The 20741-nt window shown below is 40.7% G+C and overlaps 1 protein-coding gene across 4 annotated transcripts in view; it reads left to right on the forward strand.

Annotated features, from left to right (window-relative positions):
* LRFN1 (leucine rich repeat and fibronectin type III domain containing 1) overlaps positions 1 to 20741 on the forward strand; it is a 268291-nt gene that overhangs the window by 123061 nt on the left and 124489 nt on the right. Inside the window, exon 1 of one of the 4 annotated variants that reach the window (XM_075323479.1) lies at positions 4714 to 4748. The exons of the other annotated variants lie outside the window; for them this stretch is intronic. The gene's annotated coding sequence lies outside the window, so the exon portion shown is untranslated. Of the gene's footprint in view, positions 1 to 4713; positions 4749 to 20741 lie in introns of those variants that run through there. 4 annotated transcript variants of the gene reach the window in all.

Raw genomic sequence — 20741 nt, forward strand, 5'->3', positions numbered from 1 at the left:
CAGAAAATGCCACAATTTTTTCTGATAATTTGTAATAATTTGGGAAGCTCCTGGACAATTCTGAACTATCGGAAAATTCTGCTACCATATTTCCCCCAAAATAAGGCAGGGTCTTATATTATTTTTGGCGTCAAAAGAATCGCTAGAATTTATTTTCGGGGGATGTTATATATTTTGTATTGGCGTCAGTGATTGGGTGGCCTTGTTAATGAAAAATGAATATTCACTCCTCTGTGCTGGTATCAGTGATTGGACAGTGTTAATTGAAAAGGAATATTCATCGCTTTCCCCGCCAATACGCTAATCCCTCTCACCCCTCTTCTGGTGCCAGCGGTTGAATTGAGTTCATTGAAAATGAATATTCACCCTCTTCCCCCGCCCATAATCCCACCCACCCCTCTGCCAGCACCAATGATTGGACTGTGTTTATTGAGAATGAATATTCATCTCTTTCCCCGCCAATAATCCCTCCCACCGCTCTGCCAGTAATTGGACTGTGTAAATTTCAAATGAATATTCACCTCTTTCCCCCACCAATAATCTCACCCAACGCTCTGCTGGTGTCAGTGATTGGACTATGTTAATTGAAAATGAATATTCACCCCCTTCCCCCCCAATAATCCCACCAACCCATCTGCCGGTGCCAGTGATTGGACTGTGTTAATTGCAAATGAATATTCACCCCCCAATAATCCCACCCACCCCTCTGCCAGTGCCAGTAATTGGATTGTGTTAATTGCAAATTAATATTCACCCCCTTTCCCCGCCCATAATCCCACCCACCCCTCTGCTGGAGCCAGTAATTGGACTGTGTTAATTGCAAATGAATATTCACCCCCTTCCCCCAACCATAATCCCACCCACCCCTCTGCCGGTGCCAGTGATTGGACTGTGTTAATTGCAATTGAATATTCACCCCCTTCCCCCACCCATAATCCCACCCACCCCTCTGCTGGTGCCAGTAATTGGATTGTGTTAATTGCAATGACTATTCACCCCCTTCCTCTGCCCATATTCCCGCCCACCCCTGTGCTGGAGCCAATTATTGGACTGTATTAATTGAAAATGAATATTCACCCCTTTCCCCAACCAATAATCCCACCAACCGCTCTGCTAGTGTCAGTGATTGAACTGTGTTAATTGCAAATGAATGTGCACCCCCTTCCCCTGCCCATAATCCCGCCCACCGCTCTGCCGTTGCCAGTGCTCGGACTGCGTTAATTGCAAATGAATATTCACCCCCTTCCCTCACCAATAATTTTGCCCACCGCTCTGCCATTGCCAGTGATTGGACTGTGTTAATTGCAAATGAATATTCACCCCCTTCCCCCACCCATAATCCCACCCACCCCTCTGGTGGTGCCAATGATTGGACTGTGTTATTTGAAAATGAATATTCACCTCTTTCCTTCACCAATAATCTCACCCACCGCTCTGCTGGTGCCAGTGATTGGACTGTGTAAATTGCAAATGAATATTCACCCTTTTCCCCCACCAATAATCCCGCCCATCTCTCTACCAGTGCCATTGATTGGACTGTGTTAATTGCAAATGAATATTCACCCCTTTCCCCCACCAATAATCCCACCCACCGCTATGCTGGTGTCAGTGATTGGACTGTGTTAACTGACAATAAATTTTCACCCCTTTTCCCCACCAATAATCCTGCCTACCGCTCTGCTGGTGTCAGTGATGGAACTGTGTTAATTGCAAATGAATATGCACCCCCTTCCCCTGCCCACCCTGTCCATAATCCTGCCCACTCCTCTGCTGGTGCCAGTGATTGCACTGTGTTAATTGAAAAGGAATAATCACCCCTTACCTCACCCATAATCCTACCCACCCCTCTTCCAGCACCAGTGATTGGACTGTGTTAATTGAAAATGAATATTCACCCCTTTCCCCCTCCAATAATCCCACCCACCACTCTGCCGGTGCCAGTGCTTGGACTGTGTTAATTGCAAATGAATATTCACCTCCTTCCCCTGCCCATATTCCCGCCCACTGCTCTGCAGGTGCCAATGATTGGACTGTGTTAATTGAAAATGTATATTCACCCCTTTCCCCCACAAATAATCCCGCTCACCTCTCTGCCATGCTGGTGCCAGTGATTGGACTGTGTTAATTGAAAATGAATATTCACCCCTTTCCCCCACCAATAATCCTGCCTACCGCTCTGCTGGTGTCAGTGATTGGACTGTGCTAATGAAAAACTGAGTTCTCACCCCCTGCCCATGCCAATAATCTAGCCCACCCCTCTGCCTGAGTCACTGATTGAAACTTGTGTCAATGGAAAAATGAATATTCACCCCTTCGCCCATCCACCAATCTGCATCAGTGTCAGTGATTAAGTGATCAGACTGCCATATTCCTGAGTGAGGATCGCAGCACAATGCTCGCACTGGAGTACGGCTCATCTAACCCGAGTGTGTCACCATGTATTTCTGGCCAGTCGGAGGATTGTGCTGAGATCCTTGGGCAGTAGTAAGTCCGACTGAATCACTGACATGGCACAGAGGAGAGGGCGGGATTATGAAAATGGGTGAATATTCATTCCATTAATCAGGCGGCTTGTGACTATAAACTTCAGGGCTTACAGCAGCACAACGGGGCAACGTACAGCAATAAAAGTTACATATCCAGAAAGGGCTGCCCAAGCCCTATTTTGGGATACTATTACTATGAGGATCCGCAACTAGGGCTTATTTTTGGAGTAGGACCTATAGTTTAAGCATACTCTAAAAAGACAGAAATGCTCGCACTGGAGGACGGCTCATCTAACCCGAGTGTGTCACCGTGTATTTCTGGCCAGTCGGAGGATTGTGCTGAGATCCTTGGGCAGTAGTAAGTCCGACTGAATCACTGACACGGCACAGAGGAGAGGGCGGGATTATGAAAATGGGTGAATATTCATTCCATTAATCAGGCGGTTTGTGACTATAAACTTCAGGGAATACAGCAGCACAACGGGCCAACGTACAGCAATAAAAGTTACATATCCTAAAAGGGCTGCCCAAGTCCGATTTTGGGATACTATTACTATGAGGATCCGCAACTAGGGCTTATTTTTGGAGTAGGGCTTATAGTTTAAGCATACTCCAAAAAGTCAGAAAAATTCTGCTAGGGCTTATTTTCAACGTCGGTCATATTTTTTGGCAAATAGGAAATTAGCATGTGTTATTCACAATATTGATTTCTTTAGGCCCGCTCCAGGTGACTGCCACTTCTGCCCCTTTAATGACTACATCACTGCCACTTCTGCCCCTTTAATGACTAATGATAAAATTGGTAAGGAGGACGTTTAGGTCTTTCCTTCTCTATCTTCCGTGACATATTTGAAGATGACTGCTGCAAAGTAAGAAAAAATATATATTTTGCAGCACTCCGTCAAGCGATATTTCTGCTATTTGTGACTACATGTGGCCCCCTAGTGGTTGTGATGGGAATTGCATCTAGTTAAAGAGATTGCATGTTCAGATAATGTATTGGTCTGTAGGAGACATACTGAATTTTGTATAGTAAGGTTGGGGCAGATGTAGCAGAGGCGAGTTTGTTTTATGGGTTCGCCGCCCGTCTGACATCCGCTGCTCCGTCTCCTGCGGTGTTATTGTTCCGGCAGTCTGTACATACAATAAATACGCAATTACAGACTTTTTTCGCCGAGCTGAAATGTTAGAACGCGCAGGAAGCCATTTCAGGCTATAATGTCTCCTTTTCATTTCCACCATTATGCTCCAGTGAATTTCATTTATTCAACAGTCACATTTAGAAGCTCGGAGACTCATCTGCAGTTTTTCCTGTGTCTCCTGTGTAATAGCAAACAGTAATCGGGAGATCAGGAGAGGAGTTATGTGCAGGAAAATCTGGTTAGCGGGAATCGTTCGCCTACGCGCTTTCCGCCAGCTATTTTGTACTACACTCTTTTGGAATGTTAGAAAAACAAAGCTGTTATTTTTCAGAAACAGCGCCACTCCTGACTACTGGTGGTGTCTGGTATTGCAACTCTGTTCCAATTATGTGGCTGAGATGCAATCAGTAAGCGGCTATGCCCTTGTCATTACTCATGCTTTTCATTCTTGCTATTTTTTTTTTTTTTACTTTTTATCAATTGATGTATTTTGTGTTTCGCCGGCACCACGTTTCGCAGATATGCTTTATCAAGGGGTAACCTTAACACAATAGCCTGACACAGTAAAAGATGAAGACTTGATGCTTTTTCAAAGGTGAATATGTTTATTAGGAAAAATAGATGAATTCCAACGTTTCGCCAAATTCAGAAGTCTTTGTCCAGGGCATCTGTATGAGGCTGTGATGCAATCAGTAGACGGCTATGCCCTTGTCATTACTCATGCTTTTATGTGTAGCAATAAAATGATTATTCACACTGGTAAAATCCAAATGACCCTTTTTCTTTACAAAATAATCTACATCCATTAACTTATTAAGCGCAAATGTTTAGAAAACCCCTGAAATTTGACTTGGCCGCCACTTTACGGCCATTATCACTGTATAATGGGTTAGATTTAGCTTAATGCTTGTGGATTGTTGTCTTTCTCGAAACAAAATCGCCGTTCTTTTGCGGACTGCAGCAGGTTTTTCATTTGCAATACATTTTCTTTCAAACTTACAAAAAAAAGGCATTTTGGATTTATTTCTTTTTTTACTTTTTATCAATTAATGTATTTTGTGTTTTGCAGATATGCTTTATCAAGGGGTAACCTTAACACAATAACCTAACACAGTAAAAGGTGAAGACTTTATGCTTTTCCAAATGTGAATATGTTTATTAGGAAAAACAGATGAATTTCAAATGTTTCGCCAAGTTTAGTAGTCTTTTTCAAGGGCATCTGCATGAGGCTGTGATGCAATCATTAGACGGCTATGCCCTTGTCATTACTCATGCTTTTATGTGTAGCAATAAAATTATTATTCACACTGGTAAAAAACAAATTATCCTTTTTCTTTACAAAATAATCTACATCCATTAAATTATTAAGCGCAAACGTTTAGAAAACCCCTGAAATTTGACTTGTCCACCACTTTACGGCCATTATCACTGTATAATGGATTATATTTAGCTCGATGCTTGCGGATTGTTGTCTTTCTCGAAACAAAGTCGTCGTTCTTTTGCGGACTGCAGCAGGTTTATAATTTGTAATATATTTTCTTTTACTTTCTGGAGCCAAGCAGTCAAAACTTACAAAAAAAAGGCATCTTGGATTTATTTTTTTTACTTTTTATCAATTAATGTATTTTGTGTTTCGCCGGCACTAGGTTTCGCAGATATGCTGGTAACCTTAACACAATAGCCTGACACAGTAAAAGATGAAGACTTTATACTTTTTCACAGGTTAATATATTATTAGGAAAGACAGATGAATTTCCAACGTTTCGCCAAGTTCAGTAGTCTTTTTCAAGGGCATCTGTATGAGGCTGTGATGCAATCAGTAGACGGCTATGCCCTTGTCATTACTCATGCTTTTATGTGTAGCAATAAAATTATTATTCACACTGGTAAAAACCAAATGATCCTTTTTCTTTACAAAATAATCTACATCCATTAACTTATTAAGCGCAAACGTTTAGAAAACCCCTGAAATTTGACTTGTCCACCACTTTACGGCCGTTATGACTGTATAATGGGTTAGATTTAGCTCGATGCTTGTGGATTGTTGTCTTTCTCGAAACAAAATCACTGTTCTTTTGCGGACTGCAGCAGGTTTATAATTTGTAATATATTTTCTTTTAATTTCTGGAGCCAAGCAGTCAAAACTTACAAACTTACAAAAAAAGGTATCTTGGATTTGTTTCTTTTTTTACTTTTTATCAATTGATGTATTTTGTGTTTCGTCGGTACCACGTTTCGCAGATATGCTGTATCAAGGGGTAACCTTAACACAATAACCTAACACAATAAAAGATGAAGACTTGATGCTTTTTTAAAGGTGAATATGTTTATTAGAAAAAACTGATGAATTCCACTGTTTCGCCAAGTTCAGTGGTCTTTTTCAAGGGCATCTGTATGAGGAAGGAACAGGGTATATGATGTGTGACATTATGGCAGATGTATAACAAATAAATTCACCTTTGAAAAAGCATCAAGTCTTCATCTTTTTTTTTTGCAGTTGCCCCTTGTGATATGATAGGACCACCTTCCTTTCCTACTGAGCATGAAACTGTCACCTAGGGTTTGGGGAAATATCAAGCAAAAAGGAAGGGAAAATCTGTGTCAAGGGAAGGGGGGATGGTGACCCCTGATTAAACCATCCACTGGTCCCTGACTTCCCTGACCACCCTAGATAGGTTCTGCACCAATGCGCCGAGCAGGATACCTGGCCCTGGCTGACCCTAAACTGGGCCCTACGTAAGAGAATGGTAAAAAGGGAGGGAAGGGGAGAGGGAAATGATGTGTCTGGGGAATAGAGGAACAATGACCCCTGATCAAATTTTCCACTGTCCCCTGGCTACCCTGACACGTGTGCACCGAGCAGGATACTGTACCTGGCCCTGGCTGACCCTGAACTGGACCCTAGGTTAGGAATGGATGGGATGAGCGCTAGTCAACCCCAGTAAGTTTTCAAGAACATACAGGGAATACACACAGGGGAAAGTAAATTAACAACTTATCTCCAAGATGACTCAGGCAGAGGAACAGCAACATATAACAATGTTTCTCTAGATGAGTGCAAGCCACCGGCTTGCACTCAAGAACGTATAGAAGTTAAACTCTATCACCAGCAAATTGCTGCCATTTAAGGACACAAGGGGTAGTGTTGGGGGTTAACAGCTGAGAGGGGAGGATATCCGCAAGGTCCTAAAAAGAAAGTGATTAACCTCAAACTGATAAGACACAGGATTCTATTTAGAGATGGAACAATAGAAGGTCAGGGAGCAGTTTGTGTAGCCAAATGCAACGACCTTCTCCAGCCGGACACGAAGGACTGTCTATGAACTGTGAGACATCCGTGATAGAAACCTTTACTACCACCTTTGACTTTAAGATCTACTCACCAGAAAATGTCTCTTGTAGCGAGCAAACACCTGAGTCCACTAAATAGCCAAAATAGCCACGATGTTGCCATTTTCTTAAGTGCTGTAGTCTCCTGGACTAATGCATAGAGAAACAAGGCCACATTCATCCACAAACAGCGCCACCCTTATCTTTATGGTTGTGCCTGGTAATGCAAGTTCAGACTAATAATATATATTTTTTTATTTTTTTTTAAAATTACATATTTTTTTTAATTACAGAAAAAAAACCTTTTGGTTTTTCACAAATTTAATTTCGCCTGATACAAATTCAGCGCAATATTTCCGATTCCACATAAAGAGCGAGTTACGACGGTCAGGATATAATTTATCTGTCATGAGATGAAGAATGGAAATGGCTGTGACATTTATCAACTCCTCTCTAGTCATAAGTATAATAAATTACTAGATTATCTCCGTCAAGTGTCCATCATATGTAAATCCAGGCTCGGCTGCCGGAGGAGAAGCCGATTGTTTCTGTACCGCGGTCCAAAATTGATACCTTCCTTTCCATTTCGGCTCGTCACTGCCATTCTGCAACTCTATAGGACCATGTCTGGAAAAGCAAAGGGGGATATTCTGTTCCCTTGTGATCTATGGACCTCCTATAATGAATTATTATCATCGTTGATACTTATGGGTGTACGATTTGGTGGCCAAACACGTGTGACGGATACTACTATACATTGTAAATTGGACATGGATTTTAGTGTACGGCTTAATTATCTGTACGCTTATAATGGAAATGCACATAATTGTGCCCGGGGGGCAGAGAGGAATAATTGCATAATATTCAGATAGAGCAGATATTAATACACCCATGAACATGGAATGATTGCTTAATAGAGAGAACATCCAATCAACTAAAAAGAAACAAAAAGAAATCTTCTTCTCCATCTCCACTTTATGGATTACAGGAGATACAGTTAGGGCCAGAAATATTTGGACAGTGACACAAGTTTTGTTATTTTAGCTGTTTACAAAAACATGTTCAGAAATACAATTCTATATATAATATGGGCTGAAAGTGCACACTCCCAGCTGCAATATGAGAGTTTTCACATCCAAATCGGAGAAAGGGTTTAGGAATCATAGCTCTGTAATGCATAGCCTCCTCTTTTTCAAGGGACCAAAAGTAATTGGACAAGGGACTCTAAGGGCTGCAATTAACTCTGAAGGCGTCTCCCTCGTTAACCTGTAATCAATGAAGTAGTTAAAAGGTCTGGGGTTGATTACAGGTGTGTGGTTTTGCATTTGGAAGCTGTTGCTGTGACCAGACAACATGCGGTCTAAGGAACTCTCAATTGAGGTGAAGCAGAACATCCTGAGGCTGAAAAAAAAGAAAAAATCCATCAGAGAGATAGCAGACATGCTTGGAGTAGCAAAATCAACAGTCGGGTACATTCTGAGAAAAAAGGAATTGACTGGTGAGCTTGGGAACTCAAAAAGGCCTGGGCGTCCACGGATGACAACAGTGGTGGATGATCGCCGCATACTTTCTTTGGTGAAGAAGAACCCGTTCACAACATCAACTGAAGTCCAGAACACTCTCAGTGAAGTAGGTGTATCTGTCTCTAAGTCAACAGTAAAGAGAAGACTCCATGAAAGTAAATACAAAGGGTTCACATCTAGATGCAAACCATTCATCAATTCCAAAAATAGACAGGCCAGAGTTACATTTGCTGAAAAACACCTCATGAAGCCAGCTCAGTTCTGGAAAAGTATTCTATGGACAGATGAGACAAAGATCAACCTGTACCAGAATGATGGGAAGAAAAAAGTTTGGAGAAGAAAGGGAACGGCACATGATCCAAGGCACACCACATCCTCTGTAAAACATGGTGGAGGCAACGTGATGGCATGGGCATGCATGGCTTTCAATGGCACTGGGTCACTTGTGTTTATTGATGACATAACAGCAGACAAGAGTAGCCGGATGAATTCTGAAGTGTACCGGGATATACTTTCAGCCCAGATTCAGCCAAATGCCGCAAAGTTGATCGGACGGCGCTTCATAGTACAGATGGACAATGACCCCAAGCATACAGCCAAAGCTACCCAGGAGTTCATGAGTGCAAAAAAGTGGAACCTTCTGCAATGGCCAAGTCAATCACCAGATCTTAACCCAATTGAGCATGCATTTCACTTGCTCAAATCCAGACTTAAGACGGAAAGACCCACAAACAAGCAAGACCTGAAGGCTGCGGCTGTAAAGGCCTGGCAAAGCATTAAGAAGGAGGAAACCCAGCGTTTGGTGATGTCCATGGGTTCCAGACTTAAGGCAGTGATTGCCTCCAAAGGATTCGCAACAAAATATTGAAAATAAAAATATTTTGTTTGGGTTTGGTTTATTTGTCCAATTACTTTTGACCTCCTAAAATGTGGAGTGTTTGTAAAGAAATGTGACAATTCCTACAATTTCTATCAGATATTTTTGTTCAAACCTTCAAATTAAACGTTACAATCTGCACTTGAATTCTGTTGTAGAGATTTCATTTCAAATCCAATGTGGTGGCATGCAGAGCCCAACTCGCGAAAATTGTGTCACTGTCCAAATATTTCTGGACCTAACTGTATGTCATCAATAAATGACCTGGTATTTAAATTAGGGTTTCATGTCAAATATATATTTTCCGGTTCCACTGACCTTTTTAAATATAAATATTAAATATATTTTTTTTTCACATTTTTAAAATGTTTTTTGTTCATTTGCTTTTCTTCAATTTTTTAATAACATTGCATAAAAAAAACTTAATAATTTTTACATTGGCCACTAAGTCTAATCCTAGCGTCTAACTTCTTCTTCTGTACAAATTACTTTTCAGCAGTCGCATTATCACACATACCAATAAATATAGTAGATAACACAGGATCCACCATTCACAATACATGATATCACAGCTCACCTCCTCCTCCTCCTGTACAATGACTGATAACATCTCTATATACAGTAGATAACACAGGATCCACTATTTACAATAGGTGATGTCACAGCTCACCTCCTCCTCCTGTACAATGACTAATAACACCTCTATATACAGTAGATAACACAGGATCCACCATTCACAATAGATGATGTCACAGCTCACCTCCTCTTCCAGTACAATGACTGATAACACCTCTATATACAGTAAATAACGCAGGATCCACTATTTACAATAGGTGATGTCACAGCTCACCTCCTCCTCCTGTACAATGACTGATAACACCTCTATATACAGTAGATAACACAGGATCCACTATTTACAATAGGTGATATGACAACTCACCTACTCCTCCTGTACAATGACTGATAACACCTATAAATATAGTAGATAATTAAGGATCAACTATTCACAGTAGGTGATGTCACAGCTCACCTCTTCCTCCTCCTCTTGTACAATGACTGGTAACACCTCTATATTCAGCAGATAACACAGGATCCACCATTCACAATAAGTGATGTCACAGCTCACATCCTCCTCCTCTTGTACAATGACTGTTAAGACTTCTATATATATAGTAGATAATAAAGGAACCACTATTCACAGTAGGTGATGTCACAGCTCACCTCTTCTTCCTCCTGTACAATGACTGATGACACCTCTATATATAGTAGATAATACAGGATCCACCCATTCACAATAGGGGATGTCACAGCTCACCTCCTCGTCCTCCTGTCCAATGACAGATGACACCTCAATATATAGTAGATAATACAGGATCCACCATTCACAAAAAATGATGTCACAGCTCACCTCCTCCTATGCAATGTCTGATTACACCTCTTAAGATAGGAGATATTACAGGATCCCCTATTTACAATAGGGGATATCACAGCTCACCTCTTCTCTTGTATAATGACTTAGAACAACTCTCTCTCTCTTTTTATATATATATATATATATATATATATATATATATATATATATATATATATATTTTATTTTTTTTTTTATTTATTACTGGATATATAGGTATTTGGCAATAATGTGTTTTACTGTATATGTGTTGTATATTGCCAAACTGTAAGCTGTACTGAATGTTAATGGCAAATCATGATCTTTGTGCCAGATGTCATGTTCTTTTTTAAAGAAAGAATCTCTAGGTTTGCTATAAACCTTATTAGAAATAGAACAAATTGTTTTTGTATTATATTCCCTGTCTATTAATCTGCCCTCAATGACCGTACCCTCCTTGAGGAAGGCAGGGTCATCAGAGCAGATGCGGCGAGCTGGTGTGATCTCACCAAAAGGTATGGTCTGCGAGGGGTGACAACTGGATGATTGTAATATTGTGTTACCTGACACTCCATTCCTAAAAATGGCGATAAGACCTTCCCCGTGGACTCATTCCCTGTGAAACGTATCTCCAAAAAGGAATCTGTGAACTTGGAAATCATGATGTAAAATGTAAATTACAATCATTATCATTTAAATAAGTGACAAAGTTTGGCACCTGCTCCATGCAATCCGACCAAACAAAAAGCAGGTCGTCTATATAGCGGCCGTACCAGACGATGTCCTGACAAAAAAGGAGCATTTACATTGTAAATAAATTTCTCTTCCTACCAAGACATGTAAAGGATGGTAACTTACAATCATTATCGTTTAAATAAACAAACTCCAGCACCAGCTCCATGTGGCCCGGCCACAAGTACTCACAGACAGGATGAAGAAATGCATAATACCTGAACACCCAATCACTCCCATTTTTCACGGTTTGCCCAAGACACATAAAGGGATCTTTCCTCTCCCTTTGTGCCCTATTACTTTGCCACTAGATTCTCTCAATGAGAACCATAGTGGCTGATTGAATGAACACCTTCAACCACTCACAACTAGAATGCTTGGCTTCTAATAAGATATATATATATATATATATATATATATATATATTATATATATATACACACCAGCTGTAGTACCCGGCGTTGCCCGGGATGGTAACTGTCTCTCTCCCAGTCTCTGTCTGTGTGTCACTGTCTGTCTCTTTGCTTTTCTGTCTGTCTATGTTTCTGTCTGTCTATTTCTATCTCTGTCTGTCTTTGTATCAGTCTATCTGTCTCTGTGTCTGTCTGTCTCTCTATCACTTTGCCACTAGATTCTCTCAATGAGAACCATAGTGGCTGATTGAATGAACACCTTCAACCACTCACAACTAGAATGCTTGGCTTCTAATAAGATACCCTTCTGTACCGCATCTTTATGGAACTAAAGACACTTCTGATACCGCATCTTCATAGGATGAGAAATTTATTTACAAATGGGAATACTCCTTTTTTTAAGACATCATCTGGTATGGCCGCTATATGGACGACCTGCTTTTTGTTTGGTCGGGCCGCATAGAGCTCATGCCGGACTTTGTCACTTATTTAAGTGCTAATCATTGTAATTTGCCATCCTTTAAATGTCTTAGTGGTAAGAGAAATTTATTTACATTGCGAATGCTCCTTTTTTTGAGGACATTGTCTGGTACAGCCGCTATATAGACGACCTGCTTTTTGTTTGGTCGGGCCGCATGGAGCTTGTGCCGGACTTTGTCACTTATTTAAATGATAATGATTGTAATTTACATTTTACATCATACCCAAGTTCACAGATTCCCTTTTTAGAGATACTTCTCCAAGGGAATGTGTTCACTGGGAAAGCCTTCTTCAAGGAATAGGGTCATAGAGGGTAGATTAATAGATTAGGGATGTAATAAAAAAAAATATTTATTCTGCTTTTAATAAGTTTTATAGCAAGCCTAGACGTTCATCCTTTAAAAAAAGAACATGCCATCAGCCACAAAAATCCCGATTTGTCATTAACATTCAGTACGCCATACAGCTTACAGTTTGGTAATATAGAACACATTATTGCCAAATATTTTGCGTCATAAATGAAGATACTACCTTAAACAAAGTTATACAAAACTGCTGCAGATATGTTGCCAGTAGGGGTTTGTCCATAGGTAACATGCTATCACCTTGCCTTTTCCAGTCGAACAAGGACAATTCCTCTTGGTTACCCTTTAAAAAAACTTTTTTGCCACTTAATCGCAAACAAGATATTTCATGATCACATAGTGTCAGTTACTTAATGGAATCATTTATCAATTGCGACTCTCACCACGGTATTTATTACATTGAGTGCAAAAAATGCCATAAATGGGCTGTTCTAAGGTTCGGACTGGCCCACAAGACAGCAGGCATATCCTCTGGTGGACCCCTTTACAGTCGTACGTCACTTACCCACCCCCCATATATCATCAGGTGTTATAATATAGACGCATAGGTAAATTTGTGACTGTAATATTTGCATGTAGCTGATGAGTGGGGCCCTCAAAGTCAATGTTACTGGTGGGTTCCTGCCGCCCCAGTCTGACCCTGGTTGCACTACTTCCAAATTAAAAAACGTATTGCAGAACACACTGCTAACATACTCAAATCAAACAGCACATATTCAGGTGCGATGAGACACTTTGTGAATGAACATAATTAGGATCTATGGTATAGAAAAAGTGAACTTTCCCAAAAGGGTGGGGATGGCAAAAATGGCTAATGTTATAAGAGGCATATTGGATATTAATCTTGGATACTAAATTTCCAAAGGGAATTAATAAAAACAATGACCCGTTCTACATCTATAATGGTTTTTCATTCTATTATATTTTCAAATCGTCAACATCTCTTTCTCTCTTGTCTAACCCCCTTTTTTCTGTATCTAATCGGTATGGCTTTCTTTATTGTAGACAAAAAGACTGACAGCACTCACCAAACTAAGGTGTGAACAGGTGCATAACTGAACATGACATAAAATACAAAAAAAAGACAGTTTGCACTCTGATAATGCTAACGTATGGAAACCATGGATGTGTGAACACGGACCTGCATTACTGCTAAGGAAAATCTGAGAAAAATGAGATATTTAGCATATATAAATGGCCATTTGTATATCTGCCCAGTTGCCCCTTCACGGCATATCTCGTAATCTCTGGGTACCTACACTATGCTGAAGCCTCTTCTGGGTGAAAAACCTCCTGTGTATGGGCAAGTAGGAACCTGCTATATAGGATAAGATTACCTGTGGCAAGTGGGGGAGGGATGCGTCCCTCGAAAACGGGCAAGTGGGGGAGGGCTGCGGGGCAGATATACAAATGGCCATTTATATATGCCAAATATCTCATTTTTCTTGGCTTTCTTTATTGGACTGCCTGGTTTTTTTTTTGTACATTGTGCCAGTATTACGCTTATTTGTCGTATATTTAAACAGCTTGTCTCTGTTATACTTTGCCTATGGCTAAGAACACTTTTTTTTTTTGCCTAAACGCGTTAGTTCTAATAGATCTACTTTGGTTTTAAAACTTTTTATAATAAAAATAAACTTTTTATACCGGTTGGTCAATACCTTTCTATATACAAAGTTGCTTAACTTTACATTTTATAGTAATAGACTGCAGAAAGGAAGGCGCAATAGGGTCTTAACCGATAAACACTTTAAGAAGAAAGAGAAGTGTACTCACCTATAGTGGTTGTGCCAGTCACAACCGCTATATTAGCCAAATATCCGGTGGATAGCTGCAGCTCCCCAATAAAACCGATAAAGTGTGTTCTGGAGAAAGGGAAAGATGTCGCGCTCACATCATGTATTGTAGTTATAAATGTATGTCTCTTTATTCTTTGTAGGCACAGGTCAACGCGTTTCGAGGGATGCAGCCCTCTTCATCAGGACAGCAGACCAAGGAACATAAATATAGACAATATATAGACTACATTTATGTTCTTTGGTCTGCTGTCCTGATGAAGAGGGCTGCACCCATCGAAACGCGTTGACCTGTGCCTACAAAGAATAAAGATGTCTTCAGAGTAGGAGGATAAAAAGGGGCTAATGGATCAGGACTAAGAGTGTCTAATCGCTCGAAACGCGTACCATCTCCATACCCTTGTCCTCATAGGGATTTTATTTCCCAGGATGTGATTCTCCATCTTCATTTTAATGTTTTTTCAATAAAGAAATACTTTTTATATAACCATTGGATATGGATGCTGGAATCTTCCTTCCCTCCTTGGAATCCACAGCCTGGCCGGCTTTTCTTCCCGTGCACCTGTCCTGCAATTGGGTCTCCATCAGACTGAGTGAGATGAACTTTCTCTTCCTTCTTTAGTTATAAATTTATGTCTCTTTATTCTTTGTAGGCACAGGTCAACGTGTTTCGAGGGACACAGCCCTCTTCATCAGAACAGCAAACCAAGGAACATAAATATAGACAATATATAGACTACATTTATATTCTTTGGTCTGCTGTCCTGATGAAGAGGGCTGTGCCCCTCGAAACGCGTTGACCTGTGCCTACAAAGAATAAAGATGTCTTCAGAGTAGGAGGAGAAAAAGGGGCTAATCCCGCGCAATCCGCCAAAATAAGATGCAGAAATGTTGATAAATTAATAACTCTTTTATTCCATTGGTCTACGCGTTTCGAGGTGTAAAAACCTCTTCCTCAGGACCAGAATATCAACATTATTACCGTATATGTATACAAAGAATAAGGAGACATAAATTTATAACTACAATACGTGGTGTGAGCGCAACATATATCCCTTTCTCCAGAACACACTTTATAACTTTACATTTTGGAAGCAAAAGAACAAGATAAAAATTCCATGAATAGGAGTACGTAAGGTAGCTGAACATTTTTTTACTTGCTTTTTAATTTTATTCATAATGTAAGAACGCAAATGTGGCAGCAAATACTCCACCATTCATTTTCGGCACTCGATGTAACAGTTGTGTCGATCAACTGAGTCTAATTTGGAACACATTTTGTAACACCGTTCACTTTTGCCAAACGTATGTGACACATTACTCTCGGCTGTGGTGGTGACTAATAGTTTTTGAGAACAGAAATTGAGCTATTAAATCCGCTTTCTATAGAAGTCATCCACATAATGTTCCAGCGTAAAATACCTGTTGATGTCATGACACAAGGGCTCCATTGTGCATCATCACTTGTGCAATCATTGGGTAAAAGGCAAAAAAAAAAGTAAAGTCGTCTAAAGAATTATTCAAAAACCCATTATGGCCAAACTTCAGAACTTTTTGTTTTTTTTATCCCCGTACATGTACAATGGAAACTGCATCAATAGAAAAATGTTTTTTGTCTTTTTATCTCATATCCAGACAGTTTCCATGGAGCCAGACTACAAAGTGATAGCTATACCTGTAGTCTTAAAGTGTCATTAAAGTGGTATTCTTATTTTTAATTAAATAGCATGGAAAGTTATGGAAATTTGCAAATATACCGTATTTTTCGGACTGTAAGACGCAGTGGACCATAGGTTTTAGAGGCAGAGAATAGAGAAACATTGATGCAAAAAAAGTGGTGTCATGATACACTGTTATGGGGGGATCTGCTGCTGACACTGTTATGGGGGTAATGTCCCCCACTTCAGTACTAATGTCCCCCATCCTGGACCATTTCCAGGAATATATGTCCCCCATCCTGCTATATATGTGACCCATATATAACAATGTGGCTCATACTGGTATATATAATCCCTATCCTTGGCCCATCATAGTATATATGTCCCTAATCCTGGTATATATGATCCCCATCATGGTCCCATTCTGATAAATATGTCCCCCATTCTGGTATATATGATCCCCATCCTGGTATATATGATCTTCATCCTGATATATATGATCCCCATCCTGGTATATATGATCCCCATCCTGGTATATATGATCCCCATCCTGGTATATATGATCCCCATCCTGGTATATATGATCCCCATCCTGGTATATATGATCTTCATCCTGATATATATGATCCCCATCCTGATATATATGATCCCCATCCTGGTATATATGATCCCCATCCTGGTATATATGATCCCCATCCTGGTATATATGATCCCCATCCTGGTATATATGATCCCCATCCTGGTATATATGATTCCCATCCTGGTATATGTGATTCCCATCCTGGTATATATGATTCCCATCCTGGGTATATCATGGTATATATACCTCTAATCCTGGGATCATTCTGGTATATATGATCCCTATTCTTGTCCCATCATGGTAAATACAGTTAGGTCCAGAAATATTTGGACAGTTACACAATTTTCGCGAGTTGGGCTCTGCATGCCACCACATTGGATTTGAAATGAAACCTCTACAACAGAATTCAAGTGCAGATTGTAACGTTTAATTTGAAGGTTTGAACACAAATATCTGATAGAAATTGTAGGAATTGTCACATTTCTTTACAAACACTCCACATTTTCGGAGGTCAAAAGTAATTGGACAAATAAACCAAACCCAAACAAAATATTTTTATTTTCAATATTTTGTTGCGAATCCTTTGGAGGCAATCACTGTCTTAAGTCTGGAACCCATGGACATCACCAAACGCTGGGTTTCCTCCTTCTTAATGCTTTGCCAGGCCTTTACAGCTGCAGCCTTCAGGTCTTGCTTGTTTGTGGGTCTTTCCGTCTTAAGTCTGGATTTGAGCAAGTGAAATGCATGCTCAATTGGGTTAAGATCTGGTGATTGACTTGGCCATTGCAGAATGTTCCACTTTTTTGCACTCATGAACTCCTGGGTAGCTTTGGCTGTATGCTTGGGGTCATTGTCCATCTGTACTATGAAGCGCCGACCGATCAACTTTGCGGCATTTGGCTGAATCTGGGCTGAAAGTATATCCCGGTACACTTCAGAATTCATCCGGCTACTCTTGTCTGCTGTTATGTCATCAATAAACACAAGTGACCCAGTGCCATTGAAAGCCATGCATGCCATGCCATCACGTTGCCTCCACCATGTTTTACAGAGCATGTGGTGTGCCTTGGATCATGTGCCGTTCCCTTTCTTCTCCAAACTTTTTTCTTCCCATCATTCTGGTACAGGTTGATCTTTGTCTCATCTGTCCATAGAATACTTTTCCAGAACTGAGCTGGCTTCATGAGGTGTTTTCAGCAAATTTAACTCTGACCTGTCTATTTTTGGAATTGATGAATGGTTTGCATCTAGATGTGAACCCTTTGTATTTACTTTCATGGAGTCTTCTCTTTACTGTTGACTTAGAGACAGATACACCTACTTCACTGAGAGTGTTCTGGACTTCAGTTGATGTTGTGAACGGGTTCTTCTTCACCAAAGAAAGTATGCGGCGATCATCCACCACTTTTATCATCCGTGGACGCCCAGGCCTTTTTGCGTTCCCAAGCTCACCAGTCAATTCCTTTTTCTCAGCATGTACCCGACTGTTGATTTTGCTACTCCAAGCATGTCTGCTATCTCTCTGATGGATTTTTTCTTTTTTTTCAGCCTCAGGATGTTCTGCTTCACCTCAATTGAGAAGTTCCTTAGACCGCATGTTGTCTGGTCACAGCAACAGCTTCCAAATGCAAAACCACACACCTGTAATCAACCCCAGACCTTTTAACTACTTCATTGATTACAGGTTAATGAGGGAGACGCCTTCAGAGTTAATTGCAGCCCTTAGAGTCCCTTGTCCAATTACTTTTGGTCCCTTGAAAAAGAGGAGGCTATGCATTACAGAGCTATGATTCCTAAACCCTTTCTCCGATTTGGATGTGAAAACTCTCATATAGCAGCTGGGAGTGTGCACTTTCAGCCCATATTATATATATAATTGTATTTCTGAACATGTTTTTGTAAACAGCTAAAATAACAAAACTTGTGTCACTGTCCAAATATTTCTGGACCTGACTGTATGTCCCTATTCCTGGTATATATGATCCCCATAATGGACCCATCCTGGAATATATGTCTCCCATCCTGGTATACAGTACAGACCAAAAATGTGGACACACCTTCTCATTCAACGAGTTTTCTTTATTTTCATGACTCTGAAAATTGTAGATTCACTTTGAAAGCATCAAAACTATGAATTATCACATGTGGAATGAAATACTTAAAAAAGTGTGAAACAACTGAAAATATGTCTTATATTCTAGGTTCTTCAGAGTAGCCACCTTTTGCTTTGATTACTGCTTTGCCACACTCTTGGCATTGTCTTGATGAGCTTCAAGAGGTAGTCACCGGAAATGGTTTTCCAACAGTCTTGAAGGAGTTCCCAGAGATGCTTAGCACTTGTTGGCCCTTTTGCCTTCACTCTGCGGTCCAGCTCACCCCAAACCATCTCGATTGGGTTCAGGTCTGGTGACTGTGGAGGCCAGGTCATCTGGCGTAGCACCCCATCACTCTCCTTCTTAGTCAAATAGCCCTTACATAGCCTGGAGGTGTGTTTGGGGTCATTGTCCTGTTGAAAAATAAATGATGGTCCAACTAAACGCAAACCAGATGGAATAGCACGCCGCTGCAAGATGCTGTGGTAGCCATGCTGGTTCAGTATGCCTTCAATTTTGAGTAAATCCCCAACAGTGTCACCAGCAAAGCCCCCCCACACCATCACACCTCCTCCTCCATGCTTCACGGTGGGAACCAGGCATATAGAGTCCATCTGTTCACCTTTTCTGCGTCGCACAAAGACACGGTGGTTGGATCCAAAGATCTCAAATTTGGACTCATCAGACCAAAGCACAGATTTCCACTGCTCTAATGTCCATTCCTTGTGTTCTTTAGCCCAAACAAGTCTCTTCTGCTTGTTGCCTGTCCTTAGCAGTGGTTTCCTAGCAGATATTTTACCATGAAGGCCTGCTGCACAAAGTCTCCTCTTAATAGTTGTTCTAGAGATGACAAGGTGTGTCCAAAATTTTGGTCTGTACTGTATATGTGACCCATATATAACAATGTGGCTTATAATGGTATATATAACCCCTATCATTGGCCCATCATAGTATATATGTCCCTAACCATGGTATATATGATCCCCATCATTGGCCCATTCTGATAAATAGGTCCCCCATCCTGGTATATATGATCCCCATCCTGGTACATATGATTCCCATCCTAGGTCCATCATGGTATATATGCCTCTAATCTTGGCATCATTCTGGTATATATGATCCCTATTCGGGTACCATCATGGTATATATGTCCCTATTCATGGTATATATGATTCCCATAATGGACCTATCCTGGAATATATGTCTCCCATCCTGATATATATGTTCCAAATCTTGGTATATATGCCCCCCATCCTGGTATATATGATCCCCATCATGGGTCCATCATGGTATATGTCCATAATCCTGGTATATATGCTCACCATCATGGGCCCATTCTGGCAAATATGTCCCCCTTCATGGTATATTTGTCCCCCATCCTGGTAAATATGCTCTTAATCCTGGTATTTATGCCCCCCCCATCCTGGTATATACTGTATTTCCCCCATAATGGACCCATCTTGGTAAATATAAACGATTATACTCACCTTCCATCCACTCCTTCTGTGTGCCCCTTTTGATGCTGGCAACTGACTTCAGTGAGTAAGCAAAAGGCAGTGCATGATATCACTACCATGCACCCCCAGTCACAGACCGACATCAGCTACTGCCTAATCCAAAATGATTATATATATTCATAGCTCTCCTTGTCCATAATCCCACCTACCTCTCGGCAGTGAAGCTAGAGGTGGGGATGGAAGCAGTGAATATTCATTCTCTTTAATAGCAGGCCCAAGGGTTCACCCCAGCCGCCTGTTTTCTGAACTGGAAACCATGCTATTGCCTCTTGTGACCCGCTACACCACTGCATCCCTGAACAGCAAGCCAGGCACATCTGGACTACAGAACCCCCCCCCCCCCCACTTTCCTCCAACAT

The sequence above is a fragment of the Anomaloglossus baeobatrachus genome, chromosome 9 (assembly GCF_048569485.1).
Source record: "Anomaloglossus baeobatrachus isolate aAnoBae1 chromosome 9, aAnoBae1.hap1, whole genome shotgun sequence".
NCBI lineage: Eukaryota > Metazoa > Chordata > Amphibia > Anura > Aromobatidae > Anomaloglossus > Anomaloglossus baeobatrachus.